This window comes from Caretta caretta, chromosome 2, assembly GCF_965140235.1.
Source record: "Caretta caretta isolate rCarCar2 chromosome 2, rCarCar1.hap1, whole genome shotgun sequence".
Taxonomy (NCBI): domain Eukaryota; kingdom Metazoa; phylum Chordata; order Testudines; family Cheloniidae; genus Caretta; species Caretta caretta.
The window spans coordinates 170,875,814-170,899,236 of NC_134207.1; the positions used below are offsets into that span (position 1 = coordinate 170,875,814).

Here is a 23,423-nt window from a genome sequence, read left to right on the forward strand (position 1 = left end):
GTTGAGCCTGTCAGAGAGAGGCTGGGCTCCTGACACCTTCACAGAATCAGCTACCCTTTGACAGAGTAAATTAAGAAATGATACTCAGAATAACAGTGATGCATAAATTGTTTTCCAATGACAAGTTACAGAGGCATGCTGTGTACAGTACACTATTTAATTGAATGCAGAATATCTAATTCTAGAATTGTAATCACATATTGGTCCTATTTTTCTGTTCCTACTCACACACTAGCAACGTAATGGCTCAATCCAGAGAATTCTGGTCCCGATGCAGCAAAGAATGTGAGCATATGCTTAATTTCAACTAAGTATGTAGTTCCCTTGAAATCAATAGGACTACACACATGCTTACATTTAAGCACATGCTTAAGTACTTTGCTGAATCTAGACTCAGCACCTTGCAAGATTGTGTTCTTAGATAGCTAAACTATTTCTGAATATTTTCTTAATGGTTTCTAATTAATTTGGCAGCTCTCTGTTCACTCTCTTGGTAACAATTACTTTATTACACATGCCCAGTAGCTTTGAATAAAATGATCAAGTGCGGAGGATGTAATTGTCACTTGATGCATTTCACAGTACAATGCCTTATTTTATACTTTTTGCCTTTTATATAATGTGGACTATGTTCTTTTTCGGTTGCAATCAGTAGGTCCAAATGGCAAATGAATGCTTTTCCTGCTTCAGTGTTTAAAGTAATGTCATCTGTGGACATCTGTTCTTGGAAATGAAGATGCCCTTTAAGTATAAGATTTTCAGATGTACTCAGCATTGTCTTAACTCTATTCACCCTGAAAAATATCAGCTGCAAAAGAAAAGCTGCAGTGATTTTTACCACTGCCTTAAATCGGTATAGAAAAAATAATAATTTAGTGTTATCCTAGAAATAAATATTGCACCCCAACATAATTATGATGCACCTACCAGAAGCAAAATGGCAAAGAATAAAGTGATAGGTATTGCCATTGCTGTATCTAAATTTCAGCTCCATTACTACAGCCCCAGGTTCCTCTGATACCTTCTGTCAGATGTGTGCAGTTCTCAACTCAGTCCTCTCTGAACGATGGTTCTTTGGTTCCATCACCTGCACGGAAAGGATGGAAAGAATGATAAGGACAAAGAGAAGCATTTATTTGGAAACTCCTCCTCTCACACTCTCAGCCATTCAAAGGACAGGTTCTATCTGTTGTTTCCTTAACTCCATTGGATTGCCTACAGAATCCAGGATTTAAGAGGATTTAAGAGGTTGGGTCTTTAGCAGTCACACACATGGGACATTTTAGGCTTCCATGTTTATTAGAATATTGTTTTTAAAGAAGACCAAAAAGTCATTGCTCCTCAACGGGACCCTCTGCTCATGCTCTCTGTTCTGTGGAGGCCTGGTTCTAAGTAAGCCTCCAGATCCACGCCAAGGGCACAGGAAAGGCAGTGATGCAATGTTTCTTCTGAGTGTGGACAGTGATATGGCAATCAAAGAACAAGTAATGTGAGCAAGCAACAACTGTTTTGTCAGAAACTGAACTGCTGAAGGCAAAGCTGGAAAAAAAACCCCATCAAATTATGAGAAACATAAAATAATATATATGGTTGATTTTGTGCCATTTTATCTCTGATCTGTGAAATTCTTAAAATGTTTGCTTCCACCCTGAGATGTGGCAAACGCAAATATAAAGATCTTACAGGCAACATTAAGACATAACAAAACCACTAGCCATTAAATTGGTACCTTCGGGCTCAAATCCTGAAGTCCTCATTCAATTTAATTTCTACTCAGTCCTTACTAACCAAAGCTGCCACTGGCCAAATCTTGAGAGGTGCTGAGCACCCACAATTCCCATTTAAGTCAATGAGAGTTTTGCTTGAGAAAGGACTGAGTGAAAATTGAGTAAAGTCCAAGACTTTGTTTATTCTATTAAATAAATGCATGCCCCCAATGATGCCTTCCAACAATTAGTCTTTCTGCTTGATTATGGAACTTTTGCCACTCTGTTACTGTATCTTGCCATTAGATACCCAGATCCATTTGACGCCGCATTAATTGTTTTGTTTCTCTCTCACTGGAACCTTGCGTATAGTTCCAACAGGCAAAGGCATCAATAATGTTACATGTGACAATCTAGTTTTCCTCTCAGGAGGGCAATGGAAAAGGGAGTCTGTTCTCTTACAGACCACAGATTTGTTATTTTGGAAATCACAGGCAGCGAAGCCTAACATCGTGCTCTCAATTAATACATCACAGCTGGTTGATAGCCTTGTAAACAAGGCAGTCTAGTGGACAGAGTAGCTCCCTGAGAACAATTTAGAAAGCAGATTGTTAGAAATGGTGGGGTAGAAAGGCACAGGCTGTCACAGTGACTGTATTCGATACGCTGACAGTTTGAAAACTGTTGCTGAAAGTGTGATGGATTAACTGTTTAGTTACTGCTCTGCAATTGCTACACTGGACACAGTGACCTGAGGAGTCAATTTCATACAAACGACTTCACTTCATTATCTTTTGGATACCTCTGTGTAACTCTCCTAAATTCTAGTGGGAACTGCACATGCAGAAACAGCATATATCTTTCAGAAGCATGCAATAAATTGCTGTCTACATTAAAGGCCACATCAAATATTATTTTTTATAGTTCTATAACGTCTTTCATTCTGAAGGAATCCACAGTTCTTTACAAACCATGGGCCTGATTCTGATCTCACATACTCTGTTTCTACCAGTAGTATCACCCTAGAACAGATTTTCAAGTGTTCAGCATCCAAAACTGGACCCCGATTTGCAAAAGAGCTGAGTTCAAATGTAGGCACCTAAATAAGGACCAGACTCCAAGGTGCTGGACTCTTTTTAGAAATTTCACCACCTGCTTTGATGCCCAAATGGGAGCTGAGCTCTTTTGAAGCTCTGATCCTTACTGACTTCAATCGAGTTATCACTGCAAGGGAGATTAGAGTCTATGTGTCGATATATACTCTCCATCCCAAAAGAATAGTAATGGGGTGTGTGGGAATGTACACACACCACTAAAATGCATTATCTTTGTAACGGAGACTGGTAACTAACCAGCAGACAGTGTGCTCCACAGTATTATAGGAGAGGAAAAGAGGCAAATCTCTATTCCTATGAAAAACAGCATGGCAGCATTGAACATTGAAGGATTTTTTAGTATAATCAGACAGAGATTTCACACAGTAAACTGCCTGGTATCTACCTTTAGGATCCCTGAAAGGATGGAAAGTAATCTACCCTGCTGGGTTATAAACATAGTTAGAAACATAGGAACTGTCACACTGGATCAGACCCAAGGTCCCTCTAGTCCAGTATGCTAGCACCAACAGTGGCCAGCACCAGATGATTCAGAGGAAAGTGTAAGAATCCCACAGTGGGCAGATGTGGGATAATCTGTTCCCTGCATAGGTTACTTCTGTTCCCTGATAGATAGAGTTTGGCTTAAGCCATAAAGCACAAAGTTTAATAACCCTTACCAATTTTTTGTTTTCATTAAAGCAGGAAACTCTATTCTTCATATCCCTACAAATATTGCATCCTGTTTTGAATCTTGTTAAATCCTTAGCCTCAATGACCTCCTGGGGCAATGGGTTCCATGTTAAGGGTTATGCAGTTTTGAATTTATTTACAAAATGTTTTATCAGTGAAACACCTGGTGAGATTAGATGGGGATTTGGATCTAGCTTCGTTTTCAATTACAGACATATAGGGCTCAATTCAATTCAGGCATAGTTCAGTGATGGATTTCTCTCTTATATTAGAGCATCATCAGATCCATGCACTGATGGATAATTATCAGCTATATCTTTAGATAATTCCAGTCCATTCTGAGAAAAGAAGCGAAACTTCATCCTATCCCCTTCTTTAGGCAGATACTTCCATCAGCTGACATTCATAAAAGAGTCAGGAAAACTCAGACTCAGATAATAGATACCAGGAATCAGTCAGCACATAGCTAGACTCACAATGGCATCAGGACACAACTGTTCCCTGCACAATTTAGGGCTCCCACCACCTACCCTCCCTGGGCGCTGGGTTGCAATGCCCCTCTGTGGGTTAGTGGAATCTTTTCCCAGTGAAAGAGCCTTCACACAGTGTCCTTAAACATGTACATGTATTTATTAGAAATTAACAATTCATCAGCCGAATATACATGCCAAGCATCTAATGCTCAACACTCCCAATAAAGCAGACAGACTTCTTTTGATGACCAGTCAGGATCATGACTGATCTGGGGCTCCACAGTATGGTCCTGCAGGGATTAAGAGTTCTGGCAGCTCTGGTCTTGAGCTGTGTTCCAGAGTTAAGTTCCAAAGAGCTTGTCTTTTGACCCTCATTATATAGCTGAAATGAGGGTTTCTCTTATTTATGCCTTCACCAATTATTTTAATTGAAGCATGACTATAAAATAAATTTCACCAAGCATAAACCCCAGTGAGCTAAAACCATTTTCCTAGCAACAGCAAAACCTTTTAATTTCTACTTATCAGCAAAAGCAACTTTTAACAAAAACTCACACAGACACTAGTAAGAAACTTTCAGAAACTCAAGGTTAGCTTGCATATTCTATTGCGAATATGGACCTTCTATTCCCATGAACCTGTGATTTTACTGTATCTGTCCCTGTTAGTAATGCTACATCTGATACTTCTCTAGCTGGCTAAGCCTAAGCCAAAGCCAAAGCCAAATTCTCTTGACTCTATAGTTTTGTTTCAAACTTAGGGTGACTGAGCATACAAAATGGCTGTGGGTTATGCCAAGTCCAAACACAAGATGGCCATGGAGCATGTGAAGTCCAGGCCTCTCATTACACAATCATGCTTATCTTAAAAAATAAATAAATAAAAAAAAATCATGCATTAGATTTACTTGATTTTTAACATTCTTGGCTGGGTGTCTCTAATTTGCTAAATTGATTAGTCATAATTACTCCTGTACCTTCTAGGTATGACTGCTTGCTGCTAAGAGGATGGTCTGGCTGGGAACACATGAACCATGTGTGCTATACGTTATGTTTGTTGAAACTTTAAACAAAAGCTGAGCTAGATTTTAGACAGGTAAAAGTTTTGCCTCTGCCACTAATTTGGTGTGTGATCTAGGGCAAGTCACTTACATCCTTTGCCCCCCCCCCCCCAAGTCTGCAAATTCTGGGGATCACAACAATGTCACAATACAGAGTACCAATTTATGTTAATTTTTGTTGTGAGTTCTATGATGTGAACACCTCTGTACTAGGGAACAAACTGACACCACCAGCTGTGCTTTAGAAGTGTGTAGCCAGCAATGACTTCAGTCCCTACATGTTATCAACAACACATACTATAACTAGGTCACATAAGATTTGCTTAAAGTTCCACAGAATCCCAAAGGTTACTATATACAATACTGGGTAAATAAGGACTTAATAGGGAAGCAGATCAACACCACATGGAGGAATCATTTTAGATGTCCATGACCAGGGAGAATGGGAATGGAACAGGAATACACACATGATCAAACAACAGCACTTTAAGAGTTTAAATGAGATTAGATTGGATGTTGCGATTACTGCTGACATGTAAACTCAGTGATGTAAGCAGAAAAAATACACCTTTGGGAAAAGCATCCAGCTATTCACAGAAGGATAATAAGAAAGGACTGGGCCAGTTTGTGGATAATACAAACCAAATAGATGATACTTTCAAGCTGAATGCTCTTGCTTCAGTTTTGTAAACTGAAACTTTGCTTAGGCATTTTCTTACCATAAAAGTGATTAGTATTTGAGCCAGGGATCCATAAAAATCTAAAACTGTGCAGATCAATTTGTAAGGTAATTAAGTGTTTTCTCCAGGATTCTATGATAGCTATATAAATGCTAAGTGATGTTGTTATTATTACACATAGGCGCAACACATACCTTTGACCATTTTATCTGTACTCTGCCTACTAATCCATTTTATCCAGGAATACTTCTAATTTCTAAAACTCTGAACAGTTTCAAACAACTACTATAAAAAAACCACAAATGAAATGAATGCTTCCTGTCCCCAAATGCTGAATTTCTAACTGAAAATTACAGTGGTTGGAGACTGAAAGACTCCATTCAGTCCTGGAGAAGAGTCAGATTAGTGGATTCCCTCCCCCCCCCCACACACATACACAGTTGCTGTTTTACTTTTTCAGTGGATAAAACAAGAAAAAAGTAAAAATAGTGAAGAAAATACGTGCCTGCATGCGGAGTGGGGTTCCTCACCCAAATGAAAAAAAATTCTTAGGACAAAAAAAAAACCCTGTAATTTCTTTTGAAATTTTTAATTACATACTTAATATTTTTGGCCACTAATAATGAATAATGAACTCTTAAAAATGCCTAAAGTGCTCCAAAATGCTTCCAAACTCACCTTTCTCTAAAGTAAGTGGACTGTAGAATACATAATGTAGTGGTATAATTGGAAATGACTTGCATGCCTCATTAGCTTATAACACATAGTAACACCCAGGTATTCTGTCTGTGATGTAGCAGTAGGAGTGAGGATGGAAGGCCCACAAAGGTACAGGACTGTGAAACAGGTATGGCAAGGATGGCCAAACTGTGGCTTACGAGCCACATGCAGCTCCTTAAAGTGCAGCTCACGGAGCCCTCTGCCCTCTCCCCACGTTCTCTACCTACCAGACTGGGGGAGGTGAGCTTGGGACCTCTGCTTTCAAGCAGGCTGGTGGGGTAGGGGCTTCTTCCCAATGGGGATGGGGGTCTCGGAACTCCAGCCCTGTGGGGCACACCTGCTGGGGCTTGAGGCTTCAGCAGGAAAGGGGCTGAAGCCCCGAGTCCTGGCAGGTGTGCCCTGGCTCTCGAACTTCTGAAGATTGTCATATGTGACTTGGAGGGTCAGCAAGTTTGGCCACCCCGATGATATGGTCATGGCAGGAGTTGAGTCTCTGTGCTTTTGGTGAGATGCGGGGAGAGACCTTGAGTGGATTGTTTATGATGTTTGTGTAGCTAGAGATCTGAACATCTCCAGTGCTATTGCACAATGATTTCAAGAGATGGAGAACAATATAATTAACTGAAACTGCAGTAAGTTGGCATTTAGCTGAGATGCTGTGGCTAACTCTACGCTTGGGAAATTTTAAAAGAATCAGGTTGTAAAACCAAACTAATTCTTCAGGGTAATTCCTTCCTTGAGAATGTAATAAATACAAATACAATTCTTCAGGGTAATTCCTTCCTTGAGAATGTAATAAACACAAAGGGCAGGAGATTTTTCAAAACAGATTGCATTCTTATATTTGCAATCTCCTATACTGGCACACATGTTCCCTCCGGCATGCTACAGTCATATTACAATGCTGTATGACAGAGCATGATGGATGAGCCTCAGAGAGTTCAGAGGCTTGGTTCAGATATGCTCAGATGCACATTGGAAGCTTAAAAAAAAATCTTTGATCAAGAAGTTGGACTGATAACACATTTTCTCATAAGATTTCCAGTATTTACAAGACAAGAATAAATGGGCTTAAATTGCAGCAAGGGTGGTTTAGGTTGAACATTAGGAAAAACTTCTTAACTGTCAGGATGGTTAAGCACTGGAATAAATTGCCCAGGGAGGTTATGCAATCTCTATCATTGTAGGTTTTTAAGAGCAGGTTAGACAAACAACTGTCAGGGATCATCTACATAATACTTAGTTCTGCCATGAGTGCAGGGGACTGGACTAGATGAGCACTCCAGATCCCTTCCACTCCGATGAGTCTATATCCCAGATTTGGATGGACTGAAAATTTCTCAGTTATTGCATTTCATGCGTTAAGTGCTGAGAAATGCAAATTCAATTAATTTGACTTTCAGATATTCAGGTCCAGATTAAGTTTTCCACAAAGGATATTGTCAGGTTTTATGGAATCAAGACCAATTTGTATCATTACATTCCGTTCGTGGAGGCACATGTATAGTTCCTATTGAATTTCAGGGGAAGCGGTCTTGTCCATCAGAAGGTGAAATTGTTATTTCAATGATCTCTCTAAACAGAATGGTAAGAATATGAAAAAATATTTTTAGACTTAAATTATTTGCATCCTTTAATAAACTGATAATTTAGAATAACTGATCTCTTTGGAAATATTTATCAGGCCAGGTTTTAAGTTAACACTCATGGGAAATTTGTAAAATGATTCAGTTTCCATGAGCATTTAAACCGACCTTCATTTGAACAAAGTATTTGCTAAAGAGTATAGCAGTGTTAGTGTCCACTTGGGAGCAAGCTAAGATTGTCTAATTACTTGAGCTAGTAACCTAAACCAGATTTGAGTCCTTGGAGATCAAAGTGACTCAAAGTCACACAATGATTTTTTTAAAGAAATGATTTAAATTGTGAGCAACTATTTTAGGTCACTGTTGGAAAGCTAAATTTTAAATTAAAAATATTATTGGTAATCCCCTCTACAATGCATATTTTTAGTTTGTATTTGTAAAAAAAAAAAAAGAAGAAAAAAGAAAAAAGCCTCTAATTGGAAACTTATGCAAATACTGTGCTCTTCGCTTTTAAAACAGATTTTACTATTTTTGATGGGTAATTAACACTAACAATTTGATACATTTGTAAAAGATAACATGTTAAACTTTTTAACTTCCCAGTTGTCCTTTTGTGCTGAGTGTAAATGTGAAATATAAACACACATGAAGCTTCCTTTCATCTCAAAATAAAGAGTGTTACTGTTTTTCAAAAGGATCAAGTGTTACTTCATTGCTGATATAATCCAGTTAATTTGCAAGAAATATTGAAAAACAGAACAAACACATAAACCTTAAGATATCATGTACCTCCATCTTTCAAGGTCTAACTATACACGCAGCAAGGGCCAGATATTGCTTCTATTATTCAGGCAGATAGCTCCACTGAATTTCATCAGAACTACTGCCTAAAGTCAAAGCAGGATTTAGCCTTAAATACACACCGGTAACCTTTGGAGGTTGATCTTAAGGGTGTGTTTATATTTCAATCTCAGGGTGTGGTTGCAACCTGATTCTTGACCAATAAGCACCTGTCCCACCTTCCTCTCTCCCATATGCCCACTACACCCCCCATAAGGTAGGTCTACACTGCGATCAGAGGTGTAAGTGCAGCACTTGTAGACATCCCCAAGCTAGCTTTCATCTAATTCGCTTGGGCCCAGTAGCTCTGCAGGTAATTAACCAGGATTCTGGGTGGTACTGTAGGAGTGAAGTTGTGAAAGGACAGGCTGTACAATCCTGTCCAGGATGCTGAGTGTATACGTGAATGGCTACCATATGCTGCCCCTTGCGCGGCTTCACTGCGATTGTTACTTGAACTAGTTAGATCAAATATCTTATGTGGGCTGGAGTGGGCATGGGGGAGAGAAAAAGAAGGTATAACAGAGAGGTTGGTGCTTATTGGTCAAGCATCAGGTCTGAAATCCTTAACCTCCCAGTTTTCCTGCTGCAGGATACTGAGCAACTCCCTCTGACTTCAAAGGAAAGAGAAAAGCAGCAGCAGCTTTTCTGTAGTTTTATGGCAAGATGTTCTATTGCCGTCACTCTTGTCTTTAATATGATTTGAACAAATAATGGATGTCGTCTTCTGATCTCTGAGCATGAAGCTATAAATAAAGTAAGAGTGAGATTCCCCTTCCCCCACCCTTTTCATTAAGATCAGTTTTAGGGTCTTACTTTTAATACAATTGAAGGATGCGTTCGTATGAAATTATCACAAAAATAGAAGGGGCGGGGAGCAAGGGGTTTTCTAAATCCACATAAGGCATTGGTGTGAAATGTAATTTTTCCACTGTGTTTACAGCAGGCCTGGTGAGAAATAAAACTCATTCTCACTGAATCAGCAGCAGGCATTTCAGAGCTTCTTGATTCAGCTCCAGCAGGTAAATAAGCATTTCTTAGCTGAAACTCTTATGCTGCTACTTTAAGGACCAACGCCTCAATCCTGCAACTGACTCCACACAGGCAATTCTCTGTTCTCAAACTGCATTCAAGAAAATAGGGTTCCATGGAAGCTGAGGAGTTGACATATATAAGGCCAGTTGCAAGATCAGGGTCTAGTTCTCTCTCTTGTGAATTGGTTTTTGCTTGCTTGAAGCATAAACGAGCAATACGTTAGAAAATGTAAATTTCAGTTTTTATTTCAACTAGTTGAAATTGCATAGATTCATTATAGATGGATACATTCTTTGCAACACTCATGCAGCCATATTAATTTCAAAGGAGCTGCAGAGTGTAAGACAGCACAGAATTTGAAACAGTGGAATTCCATGGATATAACTGAGGGGACATTTAGGCTCTCAGTGCTCTCTGTTTTCTTGAAGGGGAGAGGAAGAGGAATTTTGTTTTACTTTGTGCACCTCTTCTACTCTATATATGTTCTTAAACCATCCTCATGGCTGTAGTATCCAAGTGCCTTCCAGTAACACTAAGTGACATGACTAACATCTGTCACATGGGGTTTGTTTTTTCTCCTAACCTCTCCCTGGGCATGGGATGGGAGAAGGGGAGGGGAACAGTGTGTTCAATGTAGCATTTTGTTTTGGTATGTTTTTTAAATACTATGTGTTCATATCAGAGAAAGCAAGGTCAAGGAAATGTGTCTTGCACTTGGAGTGGAAGGTGATGAAGGTTTGTGATGGTCCTTAATTCTTGGGGAAGTTCATTTCACAGTCTTACAGCAGCTTCTGTGAATGCTCTATTTCCAGAACAGATGAGCTTCACCCTTGTGGCATATCTCTACTGTGTATACATACAATATATGACAATACTTTTTTATTATATATGGAATGTAGTTAAGGTTGCACAGAGTAAATATTTCTAAACTACCACTATGGAAAAAATGGAAATGTATTAGATTCATAATTGGACCTTTGGATGAACAGATTATGAATACAAAAGTATCATTGCACCCCCTTCCAATTACATTTTTAGCTGCTCATGTAGAGTACAACTGTGACAATGGATGGCTTGTGAAACTTGTTCGGGTTGTTGTGTTTGAAACTCTCAGGTTAAAATCTAAACTTTCTTTGTTCCATCTTGGGAGTTTCTCATAATTTTTCAGTTGACGTGACAGCTATTAGGTTTGTTCTGTGGAACCCATGGAATCGTAGATGCCATTTTGGATTTGAACTCGAAAAAATGTGTCATTTTGGCCATTATTAAACCTTGAAACGCTTGTGTTGGATTATGGACAGATCTCCCCCACTCTCAAGAAGAAGAGGCAAAAATCAACCACTTCCATGACATCCTCTAAAGCCAACGGAGGGTTCTCTACACATCATCATTTAGCGAGGAAGGGACTTGAAGGTCTGAAGACAGGGATGGGTGGGCCAGGATTACACATCACCCCACACTGGTTTTATGGAAATTCCCAAACAATTTACAAGTATATTTGGCCCACCATGTCCGGTAAACTGTTGAAAATTCACAGTTCCAAGGAAAGTCTAAAAGTGGACACAGATGACATAGCTAAGGTGTAAGTACCATCTTAAATATAAAGCATTCACCCATATAGGTGTAATGTGAAATACTAGGAATCTAGTTCAAGCATCTCAGCTGCCTTCCTAAAATTCTATTTCCACTCGCCCTATAACAAAGGACACAGATTAGTATCAGTACACATCTTATATTTTTCTCATTGTGTTTCCATTCCCCACTCAGATTCCCTATGTCGTGGGATGTAAATTTTACTGCTCTTGTTATATTTCCACTAATGTCCTTCAAAGAACTGGACAGCATTTAAATCACTCAGAGAAAGAGTAACAGACCGTGGTTTTTTTAGGCTCTCCTGTGAGTTTGGAATGGTGTCCAGAAGCACTGCCCTAGTAGAGGCTACAACAGGCATTGTCCTCAGATACAGAACAAGGCACCGTTACTCTGCAACTCTTCCAAATGTATTTTTGAAGTCACTGGGATTACTCACATTTCTAAAGATACCCACATGCTAATGTACTTTGTTGAACTGGGGTCTTAATGTATTTGACTATGCTGGTGCTATAGGTACCCTAGCTGTGGATGGCATAACAGGGTAGCCATTTACACAAAGCAGAAATATCAGAGATTTGGGCTGACTGTAGTGAAAATATATTCATAATATTTGTACAAAGCATGTAGACCAAAATTTTTTGCATAGCAATAACCCCAGTCTTCACAATAATAAAACACAGCCAAGACTTATATCACTCAAAGAGGCAATAGTGACTGACAAATGATTGCCACATTTTTCTTTTCTGGGGGGTGCTAAAATCTCCTTTCACTCTTCTCTATTGCTCAAAGTAGCATTGTTGAGTTCTCTATCTAATTTAGGGCTCAGTCCAATCAAGTGACTTGACTGCATTGTTAGACTGAGTCTTAAAATTGTAAGATCTTCTGGGCAATGACCTTAATTTTTATATGGGTAAAACCCCATGTACACCAATGGTGTAATACAAATGCCTATAAAAACCTTGTCAACAGTTAGGCAGCTGCTGTGCCAAGCTAGTGTTATCATGTTGACCAATATTGCCTCATTATTTCCTAGTGTCCGCTCCTCAAGTCTGTGTGTAAATACCTGTTGTCTCATTTTATCCTTAGATTCATACATTCTAGGGTCAAGAGAGACCACAGTGATCATATAATCTGACTTCCTGAATAACACAGGTCATAGCACTTACTCAAAATAATTCATTTTTTTACTACTGTATATCTTTCAGAAAAAAAAATCTTGATTTAAAATTGGGAGTGATAGCTCATCTACCACAATCCTTGGTAAATTGTTCCAACAGTTAATTACTCTCACTGTTAAAAATGTATACCTTATTTCCTATCTGAATTTGTCTAATTTCAACTTCCAGTCATTGGATCTTGTTATACCTTTGTCTGCTCGATTGAAGAGTTCATTATTAAATATTTTTTTCTCAAGTAGGTACTTACAGACTGAGATCAGATCACCCCTAAACCTTCTCTTTGTTAAAACAGACTAAGCTGCTTAAGTCTATCACCATAAGGCATGTTTTTCAATCCTTTAATCATTCTTGTGACTTTTCTCAGAACCCTCTCCAATTTTTCAACATCCTTCTTGAATTGTGGACACCAGAACTGGACACAGTATTCTGGCATCAGTGACACCAGTGCTAAATGCAGAGGTAAAATATCATCTATGCTCCTAGTCAAGATCCTGTTTATGATTATTGACCAGGACCCCCAAGTCTTTTCAAAGTCACTGCTTCTTAGGATAGAGACCCCCATCCTGTAAGTATGGCCTAAATTCTTTGTTCCTAGAGGTTTCAGAGTAACAGCCATGTTAGTCTGTATTCGCAAAAAGAAAAGGAGTACTTGTGGCACCTTAGAGACTAACCAATTTATTTGAGCATAAGCTTTCGTGAGCTACAGCTCACTTCATCGGATGCATACTGTGGAAAACACAGAAGATCTTTTTATACACACAAACCATGAAAAAATGGGTGTTTACCACTACAAAAGGTTTTCTCTCCCTCCTCCGCACTCTCCTGCTGGTAATAGCTTATCTAAAGTGATCACTCTCCTTACATTGCGTATGATAATCAAGGTGGGCCATTTCCAGCACAAATCCAGGTTTTCTTCTCCCGCCCCTTTTTCTTTTAGAAAGGGGGGAGGGAAGAGAAAACCTGGATTTGTGCTGGAAATGGCCCACCTTGATTATCATACGCAATGTAAGGAGAGTGATCACTTTAGATAAGCTATTACCAGCAGGAGAGTACGGAGGAGGGAGAGAAAACCTTTTGTAGTGGTAAACACCCATTTTTTCATGGTTTGTGTGTATAAAAAGATCTTCTGTACTTTCCACAGTACGCATCCGATGAAGTGAGCTGTAGCTCACGAAAGCTTATGCTCAAATAAATTGGTTAGTCTCTAAGGTGCCACAAGTACTCCTTTTCTTTTTGTTCCTAGAGATATACATTTACATTTGGCCATACTAAACATGTTATTTGCTTATGCCCAGCTTACCATGAGATTTTCTTACCAAGATTGTAGTCTCTTTGTGGCATGGACCATTTTTTTGTTCTGTGTCTTCACAGCTATGTTAAGTGTCTACCCCACCCAAAGCCTGACTACACAGAAAGGACCATCTAAGCCCATGATAGGCTGCATCTGAAGGGAAGTCAGGGCTGATAGCTCTAAATGATGTTGAAACCCAGTTAGGCTGGGGCCAGCTGAGTTGGTATAAAACCAGGAAGCGATGAATGAAAAGGGGATGCAGGAAGTCACTCCTTAAAGAAGAGACAAGGATGGGATCTGGAAAAGAGTAAGCCTTGGGATCCTGCCTGGGAATACAGACACTGGCAAGAATCTAAGAGGGGGTGAAATAGCCACAGGGAGCAGACGAAGCTCCAGTGGTAACCCAGAGGGGGCCAGAGCTAGAGAAGAAAGGTAGGAAGGATCCCAAAGAAACAGCAACAGGGTCTGGGATTGCATAGACCATGGTTGATAGACATAGGGTTCCTGGACTGGAAGCTGGAGTTGGGGGCGGGCCCAGGTTCCCCTACCAGCCACCAGGGAAGTGGCACAATTGGGGCAGTGGATTGGTAGATTGCATGAGATAGTTCATACAGCGGGATTTTGATACCCCTTAAAGGAAAAATGACACTGAGCTGGCTGAAGGGCCATGCCACAAAGAGGGAGTAACCTGAGTCTGGAGAGAGAGAAAGAGACCCTGGGGTGAGCAACTGATAGAGGGGTGTCAGACCAGTTAAAAGCTAATCTCCAGATGAGCAACAAGGAGGCACCCCAGTGGTGAGTGTACCCCATGACAACGGTGCCTAACATAATGGGGGCCTAGTCCATCACTCTGACTCTTAGGCACTACTACAACACATAATAATTAATAAAGTCTTTCAAAATTAATCTATCTACAGAAGAAGGGTTTTTTGCAAGTCTCTATGCTAAAGACTAATACATTAACAATGAGTTATGAGTGAAGCTGGTAATTTATAAAGTCTACCAGAGTAAGTGTTTTAAGGTAACCAAATAGTTACAGTTGAACTCAAATCATCTCTAGAGTAGCCAGATAAATAGTAACGTTCTTAAAGAGAAGGGCTGTCTGCTCATAAATTGTCACTGATGGTTTTGCAGAGTGGAGAACTGTACAATTTCGAATTTATTTAAGCAGTGTACAATTGGGCAAAGTTATATTTAGCACAGTTGAAAATGTAGCGAAGTTGGTGAGGAATCATTTGACATAAATAGAAGTAGGAATCACAGCTACAGATGGTTGCAGTTGTAAACACAGCAGAGACCATAAATTACACTCCAAATAAAGAGGCTTTGTAGAACACATCTAGATAACTATAAAAGCTGAGACACAAAGCACTGAATAGTGGGCTTAATTGCAGACCCTGGAGTGCTCCCTGTATGACCTCTGATAACCTCGTTTCTAGTCTGATACCCTTTTTCATCTCTACAATGCTTCATGCAAGGCTGCCCAAGTAGGCTTGCAGTGTTCAGCTGATTAAGTAAATCATAGTGTACAGATCGCTGCAGCTGGTTTCCTCAGCCACCTGACCTACTTAAGGCTTATCAATTTATAAAGAAGAGGGAGAAATAAATACAAGATGAAAAAAAGAGGTGTCTAGAGGCACTGAGTTCTAACTTCCCAAGTGACCGCAAGTTTGTGTGGGTCTATTTCTTTCATTCTAATACACACCTGTTGAAAAAGAAAGACAACTCAGCATGGTAATGTAGAAACATTAAACTCACACACTGGCTGTAAAGCATCAATTCAGGAAAGCATTTAGGCCTATGCTTAAGTCCATCCCTGTTCAGTAAAGTTATATACCTACCTGCTTTGCTGAATAGGAGCGGGGCTGCTGAATTAAGGCCTTTCCTCAAGATGCCCTAAGAGAGTCTTTGATCCTGGTTTAGTTTCTTCATCTCACAAGAAAAGCAGCACATAAAGATGCATGACTGTCTAGTTTTGCCTTAAGGAAACAAGTAAACATCATTTAAAGAGTCTTGTGCACTTCTAGCACCAAGGGAAATGGATTGTATTTCATACAAGTCACTTCCAGCAGTCTTTAATGCTTTCATATCAACCTGGAGAAAGCTACAGAGCTTGTGGGAATGGCCACAGTTATGGCCGCTATTCCTAGAAGGGACAAGGTGCACATAGGGTTCCCTAAATCCAAAGCTGTCTGCGAGGTGGTATCAGGAAATCAACCAAGGAAGATGCAGCACCTCCATCTGCTATGTGGTTGGCACAAATCACACCATATAAAGTGCTTTTACTTAAAGCACTCACTTTATTAGTCCCCAGCACTCTCACCAGAATGCTTTTACTCAAAGTCTCGGCTTTATTTAGTCTCAAGCACATACAAACACAACGGGCTAGAGAGCTCTCCCAAACAATAGTTACTCAGGTCTGGAGTGGTCAAATGACCAGGTTCAAGTGGCCAGCTATCTGCTTGTTGCTGGGGATTCCAAGAGATTAATTGATCTTCGACTATTAATGGTAGATATGCCCAATGGCCTGTGATAGGATGTTAGATGGGGTGGGATCTGAGTTATCACAGAGAATTCTTTCCTGGGTGTCTGACTGGTGAGTCCTGCTCACATGCTCAGGGTTTAGCTGATCGCCATATTTGAGGTCGGGAAGGAATTTTCTGCCAGGGCAGATTGGCAGAGGCCCTGGGTTTTTTTTGCCTTCCTCTGCAGTGTGGGGCACGGGTCACTTGCTGGAGGATTCTCTGCACCTTGAAGTCTTTAAACCACAATTTGAGGACTTCAGTAGCTCAGACATAAGTTAGGGGTTTGTTACAGGAGTTGGTGGGTAAGATTCTGTGGCCTGCGTTGTGCAGGAGGTCAGACTAGATGATCATAATGGTACCTTCTGACCTTAAAATCTATGATTCAATATCCAAAAGGGCAAATCAAAATTCCTCAGTACCCTCTACCCCTTATATGTTCGTAACTGCTACAATTACATTGACATGTCCATCAAACAAAAACCAGTAAACAAGCACTTTTAAGCTGTTAGTTATGCAGATGTGTTTTTGCAAAGTTTACAGTCTCTTGGACCCTCACACCCCCCCCCTCAGAAGTCAAATATAGATCAACTTTGTTTTTTCACAGATGCTTACCCAGCATATCAGGGAGGATGCAGTCAGGCCCACTCCTCGCAATCACCCCTCCCTGCCAGCTTTGCCTTTGTTCTGCTAAGGCTGGTGCAAAGGCCTTACAACAGGTGCTACTCTTGGCAATAAACAAAATCATCAATATTCCAGTCCAATCACTGGAAGTGGCTTGGGCACCGGGGTGGTTGCTAAAAAATTCCCCTCATCACACACACCCTTTTTCATTATTTCGTCGTCTTTGATCATGTGTTTGGGGTTTTTCTTTAGTGTTTCTAGCCTGGTTGTGAACAAAACTTTCTAAAAGTAAAACCATGTAGTGCTGAAAATGTGCAACAGCAGAGCCATGAACTTCCCTGTTCATTCCAATCAATGCTCAGGCCTAATTACGATAATATAAATATCAACATTGTGAGCATTCTCTAATAACCGTGATGGGGGATATTCCAAAAGGCACAGAAGGGCAGTTAAGCACCCAAAACTCATTAATGGAAGTTAAGTGCCTATCTGCCCTTTGTGGCTCTGGAAATCAGCCCATATCAGATATATCCAGTCTGAGTGGGTATTTCACTCAATTGAAAGGATCGTCTTCATGAATAAATAACAAGTGGTTTAGTAATGCTATTGGCATACTGGGCCCTCCACATTTACCATTGTCCTTCTCCATCAAATCCATCCTTAACATCCATCGTTTATGGCCTCTTCTCTTCACATCTTTAATTATTCAATCATCTTTAAGGTGATCAGGGGACTTTGAAAAATAAGAACATTGGATGTGGGATGTCTCTGAGGAAAGGAACATGTTATGTATGCTTGTAAAGTGACACTTATATTAGGTGGCTATATAAATGTTCTGAATTAATAATAATAATAATAAACATCAGGTAAGGCTCAATAGACTAATACCTAAATTCACTAAAGCCATTGGTTCATATTTCATTTATCAGGAAGTCTCCTGCCAAGTATCACATCATATTTCTTCATTTAGAATGCCCATCACTCTCCTGCAACCCTGCTAAAGCCTCACATATTATTGGGGTTGCAGGGAGTCAGGAAGGCTTCCAGCACAAATCCTCTTCCACCCGCTACATGCCACGGTGACAGCTGTTCCCACTTGAGAGCAGATGGCAGGACTAAGCCAGAACTAGTTGTCTTGATTGCTCACCTCCAAACTTTCAGCAGTAGTAGCATCAATGTCTCACTTAGCTAGAGGAAAACAGCCAGGACTGTGGGATGGGATGCGGAGAGACAGCAGTCTCTGTGTGTGGAGAGGGCTCAATGGAGAAAAGAGACAATTCAAGTGGGGAAAGAGAAACAGGTTTTGGGAGGACAAGGGACTGAAGACACTGAAAATGGAGGGGAGCAATGGGGAAGAGAGTCATGACTAGGTATGGGGGAGAAGTCGAAAAATGGGATGAGAAAAGAAAGGATAGGGATTGGGAATGTTATCTTGCTTGACTACAGAGGGTGCATTGTAAAGATGTTTGTCCCCAAGACATATAAAAGCACAGGTGAGTGTACCATGGAGCAGAAGAGAGAGGTGAGGGCAAGACAGGTGAGGACTGGAGCTGGATTCTGTATAATTTTCATCAGCCTTGGTGGTTTTGTTGGACACATCCTAAAAGCCATCACTTTGACTGGTGTCCTTGATGGCCATATCAGCAAAGAGGCCAAGGACTGGATGTGCCATCCATACAGACCTGTTATCTCATCCCTAAAGATACTCCATTCAGATCAGGGTTGAAGCACATATCAGTGGAATAGTGTGGAGAAAAAATATGTACTGCAGCAGTCCCGTGCTAAGCCTCTTTTAGGGGGTAGGGAGATAACTTCAATATTCAGAACTGTCAGTTGAGCAACTTCTTGGAGTGTCATCCTCAGGTGGTGTAGGTCAGTGCAACTCTATTGACTTCAGGGGAGCTATGCTGACTGCTATCATACCAAGATCTGGTCCCACATTCATTTCTGTGTGGGGATGAATAACCTCCTTAAAATATTTCACTGAGCCTTCATTATGATGATGAATCTACATCAACTCCCAGCGCTGGGAAATGATTCTCTCTCTCTCTCTCTCTCTCACACACACACACACACACTCTCTCTCGCTCCCCCCCCCCAACGCAAGGGGAAATAGATTTTTAGGGCCCAAATGTAATCACCTTGCTCACAGGAGAAATCCAATTGACTTCAAGTAAGGTGATCACAGTTTCACCCTTCCTCCCTTACTCATTTTCTCCTCAGTGTAAGCTCTTTGGGGCTGTCTTTTTGTTCTGTGAGCATAAACTACTTAGCAGGAGGAGATCCTGGTCCATGACTGGGGCTCCTATGTGCTATGGGCTTGTAAATAATAATAAGTTAGTATAAGGCTTTTTCTCCCCTTTTGTTTTGACAAGACAAGACATGAAGGGGTAGGTCCTCAAATGGTGTAAATTGTCAGAGCTCAGCTGAGGATCTGCCTAAAGGATTACCCCCAGTCAGCCTGCCTTCAATCTGCTTTTCTCCTTTCACCCCTCTCCTCTCTTCTTAACAAGCTACACTGTGTTTCTTTAACCAGCCTCCAAAATGGGGAGTCAAAAATTAGGCTTACAATAACTAGACAGGATTGAGTGATGCACTGAAAATGGCTATGGTGGGAAAAGGAGGAAGAACACATCTAAAGAAAGACCAAGAAAGGTAGACAAACAAAACAACCTATCCCCCAAAATTTGATCAGCAGTCTTGTTTTGCATCACCTCAAACACATAGCTTGCTTTTTGCCTTGGCATTTGGCTGGTTATGTGAACATGAAAATCAAACTTATACAAAATACATTTGACTGTAGTGATTCAAGTCTTATCATTCAGATGATGTTTACAATAAATGCTGATGAAGATACATATCCTAGAGGCAAATTCACCAGTAACACCCATTTTAGTTTGAAAAGCTATTTTGTGACATTCTGCGCTGTATACCTGACTAATCCCAGGGGCTGAATAATTCATGTCCATTATAAAATGGACCCTTTCAAATTCCCAGAGTTTTGCACAGGCATCAGCCATCACAACAGCTTTAGAGATCATTTTGCTAAACTAGAAATAATTTGATGTCCTGTTTTAAAAGTATGGTATTTTCATTTGTATCACAGTGATAATGACTCCTTCTATTGAAACCTATTATTACGTCTCAAGAGCCTTCCAAGATAAACCGAAGAAATGCTGGAAATAACTAACTTAATTGGTCAAAGGGGGAAGGTTTTCAGTCATTTCAACTTCATCTCTGCAGCACTAAAAATATATGTATTCATCCTGCAGCAATGAACTGCAAGGTATTAACCAGAGGACTGCTAATCTACCACTTAGAGAGTTTGTGGGCATCCATCAGTAATATTATTCTTCAATTGGAAGCTGTGATAGATGGAGATAAATTAGCATAAGTAAAATGAATACGGATAATTGCAAGGCGAAAAAAAGATTAATTTAAAATTCCTTTGCTTAGCATGAGAGACTCAGATAAATTAGATCTAGGAAAGACCTGTTAGATCATGCAATTCATTTTCCTTCTGTGAAGTATATTCTCAAATGATTTGTCCAGCCAAGTTTTTAATGACGCAAACGGTGAGACTTCTACCCCACCACAATCTTCTCATTTGGAAATATTTCCTAATCTTGTACCTAAATTATCTTTAGCTTGATTTTGTCCTGCTACTCCTGCTTGTCTCTGTCATAAATATAAAGGGAAGGGTAAACCCCTTTGAAATCCCTCCTGGCCAGGGGAAAGCTCCTCTCACCTGTAAAGGGTTAAGAAGCTAAAGGTAACCTCGCTGGCACCTGACCAAAATGACCAATGAGGAGACAAGATACTTTCAAAAGCTGGGAGGAGGGAGAGAAACAAAGGGTCTGTGTCTGTCTGTATGCTGGTTTCTGCCAGGGATAGACCAGGAATGGAGTCTTAGAACTTTTAGTAAGTAATCTAGCTAGGTATGTGTTAGATTATGATTTCTTTAAATGGCTGAGAAAAGAATTGTGCTGAATAGAATAACTATTTCTGTCTGTGCATCTTTTTTGTAACTTAAGGTTTTGCCTAGAGGGGTTCTCTATGTTTTTGAATCTAATTACCCTGTAAGATATCTACCATCCTGATTTTACAGGGGGGATTTCTTTATTTCTATTTACTTCTATTTTTTATTAAAAGTCTTCTTGTAAAAACTGAATGCTTTTTCATTGTTCTCAGATCCAAGGGTTTGGGTCTGTGGTCACCTATGCAAATTGGTGAGGCTTTTTATCCAACATTTCCCAGGAAAGGGGGGGTGCAAGTGTTGGGAGGATTGTTCATTGCCCTTAAGATCCAAGGGTCTGGGTCTGTAGTCACCTAGGCAAATTGGTGAGGCTTTTTACCAAACCTTGTCCAGGAAGTGGGGTGCAAGGTTTTGGGAAGTATTTTGGGGGGAAGGACGCGTCCAAACAGCTCTTCCCCAGTAACCAGTATTAGTTTGGTGGTGGTAGCGGCCATTCCAAGGATAACGGGTGTAATATTTTGTACCTTGGGGAAGTTTTGACCTAAGCTGGTAAAGATAAGCTTAGGAGGTTTTTCATGCAGGTCCCCACATCTGTACCCTAGAGTTCAGAGTGGGGGAGGAACCTTGACAGTCTCCCTGTCTACCAGCCTTAGAAATCTTCTCCTTTCCTGGGGCCAGATTGTGGTAGCCTCTCCCATGCTGAATAGCACCTTACTTCACATGCAGTAACTCTGAAATCAATAATGCTACTCCTGGGGGAAGCCACAACTCCATGTTCGTAAGGGTGGTAGAATCTGTCTCCTGGATGTTCACAGAGACTGCAAACACCTGCCGAGATTTATCTCACCTCTCTCGGTTCCCTCAATCATTGTTCAGCCAAGCTATAATCACTTCTTTTCATCTTTCCATATAAGATCGCTCAGTCCCTTCAAAATTTAAATGTCATTGATACAAAACAAACACATTATTTTGAGGTAAACATTTTAAAAACAAACAGGAGGTAGGATTTTCAGCGTTAGGCCAATTAGGAGTGCTTTTCAGAATCCTACCCTAGCTGTTAAAAACTGCAACAAAGGAAAAAGCTACACCTCCTGGGTTAAGTACCTACCAACCCCTCTGCTTCCCATCGTCTCATTTTTTCTGCTCCTGATATAATGTAAAGTACAGGGATACTAGCTGACAATAACACTCTGCACTTACAGGACTGATGCACCTCTTATATTGTATATAAAAAATAAATAATTAAAAAAAATCCCCAAAAAATTCAGCCAGTGGCAGACACTTTCCAGGGAAAATTTTAGCCTAGATAGTTAAAATTCTGACAAAATTATAAGCAACAGAAAACAGGATCTTACAATGGGACCTGTCGGTCAACCCTCATAATAAATGGAACTACCAGTCCCACCTATAATACAACGTTATTATGGATATCCTTGCTAATGTGGAGTAATTACGTGAATATGGGCAATATTTGATATTTACATCCACAAAGCAGTCAAATCAATAGGGCTGTAAAGAAGGTAGATGATTTAATTGTCTAAAGAATATCATGAACATCAGAATAATATCTGCTGGTTTTTATGTAACCCAAATCACTGACCAAGCTCTATGCTAAGTTTTATTTTAATTTGAAATCAGTCAATAAGTTTTCCAGACATAGCAGTTGATATATCACATCAGCCTGCAAATAATCTGCTACATCTGGCAAAGATGGCTTTGACTGAGAATTAAATGTCATTTCCTATTAATAGAGTATCTGTTGTGACTCAGATTAATAATGCACCATAGTGGTCACGAAACATATTCATTAAAGCTTTTGTTCAGTTGATTAGTTGAAAGCCTGTTTTGACTTCTTAATTATCATCACTAAAGACTTTTGGTAAGAATAAAGTAACGTACAGTTAATGTCTCCTGCATTCAGTTGCCTAGCAGTATTGTTATGTGCTGGTAGCACACTCAATTCTTAGGCAAGTTTGATGATATTAACATTTTTTCCTATGAATACATTTTTCCTTCAAATATCATGTTTCCTTTTAGCAGGCATATCTGAACATGTATTCTGATCCAAAACAAATGTAGCTGTAGATTTTATGCTGTTGGACAACTGTTCTCTCAGAACTGGATTCAGGCTACTTATAGTTCAGAATAGTCTTTAAGGGTATTCCTCTAGCCATGGACCCAAACTACTCACAGTCTGTCTCAAACTCAGCTGGAAGGACTCCCTGTGATATGGGAAGGTTAAAGGAAAACCCTGAAGGAAAAATACTTTTAACATTCTCTACCATCCTTATAACCACTTGGCCACCCACCTACATAACAGAGGTTGGCTCACTGATAATCCTGTCTTCATCA

General features: G+C 40.1%; 1 long non-coding RNA gene across 1 annotated transcript in view; it reads right to left on the bottom strand.

Moving 5' to 3' along the window:
- Positions 1 to 933: 933 nt before the first annotated feature.
- The window catches only part of LOC142070854 (uncharacterized), a 29,933-nt gene continuing 7,443 nt past the window's right edge, over positions 934 to 23,423 (bottom strand). Inside the window, exon 4 of the long non-coding RNA XR_012666773.1 lies at positions 934 to 1,087. This is a non-coding gene — a long non-coding RNA (uncharacterized LOC142070854). The remainder of the gene's footprint in view (positions 1,088 to 23,423) is intronic.